Raw genomic sequence first — 3,029 nt, forward strand, 5'->3', positions numbered from 1 at the left:
GTTGAAACTTTATCACAACAATTTTTAAGTTATAGTTTTTAACAATTAACAGGTTTTTAAGGAATAGTGACTGTGATAAATGATTTTAATTTTGGTTTTAAGTGAATATTGACTAATTAGAAAGTGTTGTTTTGACCTGGGCAGAATAGTATGCATAGAGTTAGAGTTTTTAAGTTAAATAATTTCAAAATTTAAAAAAAAAAACTTTATCACGACAATTTTTAAGTTATAGTTTTCAACAATTAACAAGTTTTTAAGGAATAGTGACTGTGATAAATGATTTTAATTTTGGTTTTAAGTGAATATTGACTAATTAGAAATTATTGTTTTGATCTAGACAGAATAGCCTGCATGGAGTTAGAGTTTTTAAATTATATAATTTCAAAATTTTATTAAGTAGATTGTCTCTGATGATGGCCGGATTGGCCGAAACGTCGGACTTATAAGAAAGAGAGAGAAAAGGTTTTGAGACTATAATGGATAGAAATTAAATTATTTATTTAAAAAAAAAACGGGTTTATTTAAAATATATTTCAGGGGATAAGATGCGATAAATTTTATATCTTTAAGAGAAAAAAAGATTCAATTTACTTAAAACGGATTTTCATATCATAATACCGTAAGATTACAAGTAAATGACATTAATCTAAAGAGATCACGGCACGAATCTCCCCCAACGTCTATTAAAAAAACCGCCGGCCCATTTAGAATTAAAGCAGTTTCAGGAAAGTGGGGGTGGGGTCGGCTGGAAAATTTAAGGCTTGAGTGGTTGCCAAGCCCAGGAAATTTAAGGTCATCAAACCGAGAAGCGGGCCGAAATAAAAGTCCAAGTCCCCAGGTGGCTTCTTTTAGGGCGGGTCAAGATCCTGGAGTTGGTCTATAGCAAGGGTTATCCCTCTTTTACTGTTTTCCGTTGGGTCTTCCAGTTTTTCCAGGATTAAAAAAATGAAAAAAAAGGAAAGAAACGAAAATAAGTACATTGAAGCTTCTCCAATCGGACACCTCTGTATAATTGAAACCCCTCCAAATGGACATTTTCTACTGAGGTTCCGACTAGCAAGGTACATATCTATGGATGAATAGATAGTCGAGCGTGTATTAAATAATTATATATGAGAACAAAAAGCTTGGTGAAAGTGGTCAAAGAAGAATATAAATAAGTATGAACTTATTTATTAATGCCTACGTTTCGGCCATTGTTGTAAAAGAGCCTGGAAGAAAAAAAAGTAAGTTATTTCACCCCAATTCTTGATTACTTTAATCAAAAGTACGTCTAGTTACTAGTCAAAATTTATGAGTCTGCCAAGTGTAGTGAGAGTTGTTTCTCCTTCACTATACTTGGCAGAGTAAATGGTGGCTGTTTAAAAATGATAAAAAATATTAATTTTTCATTCGGATCTCCTTATCATAGGAAATACCAAGAACACTAGAAAACCTAATAGAAAATCATAATAAGTAGATAGTTGACCGTAGATTTATAAGTGGAGAAGATAGTCCGAGGGTGCGGTCAGCAAAAAGAGGACAAATAATTAAATAAATATTTCTTCGTGTCGACGTTCTGAGGAGAGTTTCTGGTCTTCATCATTTAGAGAAACATAAAATTAAAAAAAAATAATAAACTAACAAATTTGGAAGTATACATAACAATGAATTGAATAATAAAAAATAATTGATTGATAGCAATGGAATTAGACAGTAGCATATAGATAACAATGCAAAATAAAATGTAATATTATAAAGGTAAGAAGATAAGATATCTAAGTAGTTTCTAAATAACTGAAGAAGAATTTGAAGCAACATATTGAACAATAAGAAAGAAAATTCCCCATTGTATCATATGTTACATTTTTCTTTTGATCTTTGGTTCTTGAACATATTTTTTAAAATATAAAATTTGAATTACATTAGGTTTATTTAAGCATAACAAAAAAAGTATAAAAAAAAATTATTTTGATTCAAGGGCAAACTAGTTTTAAAAAATTCAAAAAACAAACATAATTATAAAATAGTAATAAACATAATATTTTGAGACAGATAAAGTTATAATACAGATATATCATATTATAAGAACATAACACTAATCTTTAAAAAAAAATGCTCAGACTGAAGAAATCTTTTGTGCACAACTAGTGCAAGTGAACTGTGGTATGACTGGGGCATATCGGTCTTTTATACTGGTGGCAATTCTTTTTTATTTAGAATGCCTGAATATAAAAAAATTTACAAAAAATAATATTCATACGGGGCAGCGATGAAGTGAAAACATGAAAAGACAAATTTTGATTATAAAGACCAATCTAACATACACTTACAGTATCGAAATACAAAAAAAAAATACCTAATGAAGTTGTTGCCTCTTCAACCCTACGTTTCCCTGGTTCTGCTAATGTTTTCCCTCTAGGATTAAATACACTTGTCGCTCTTGAGAAAAATCCTCACAACTTGAATATTTTTATAGCAGCCTTAGTCGCGCGTGAGATAATGTTTCTGGAGAAGAATATGCTGTCAGGGAAAGAGGGCTGGACGCTTACTGGCGAGGTATAATAGGAAGAGACTGTGTGTTACAGATTCCAAGAAGATGGAAACCACAGTCTCCCTCTAGCAGCTTCCGGACAAAAAACAATTAACGTGAGATAAATTCTCACACAGCGACCAATGATGGGTTAAAATAATTAATGGAAGATTATTGATTGACCGTGTGTATAGATGAATGGAATATGGTCCGGGTGCGGTAAAAAAACTTTTACTTTGTTTTTGACTGCCGTCAAAACAGGTATGCATTCTGTCTCATCATTTGATTTGTTTTTTTCTTTTTTCATCTCTTTCTTTGTACTTTCGTTAATATTTCTTCTCTTATCTATCTGTTATTATTACCCTTTTCATTTACTATTTACAACCTTTAAAATTTTTCTTATTATATATTACTTTTCATTTTATACCCCTGTTATCTTACACTTATGTTTTTTCTTTTTTCCTTTCTGTAACGATAGTGTTTGTATCTTTTTTAGCCCTGACGAAGCCCTGAAACG

Source organism: Halyomorpha halys, unplaced genomic scaffold, assembly GCF_000696795.3.
Source record: "Halyomorpha halys isolate HHAL.00 unplaced genomic scaffold, Hhal_1.1 Scaffold1049.1, whole genome shotgun sequence".
Lineage (NCBI taxonomy): Eukaryota > Metazoa > Arthropoda > Insecta > Hemiptera > Pentatomidae > Halyomorpha > Halyomorpha halys.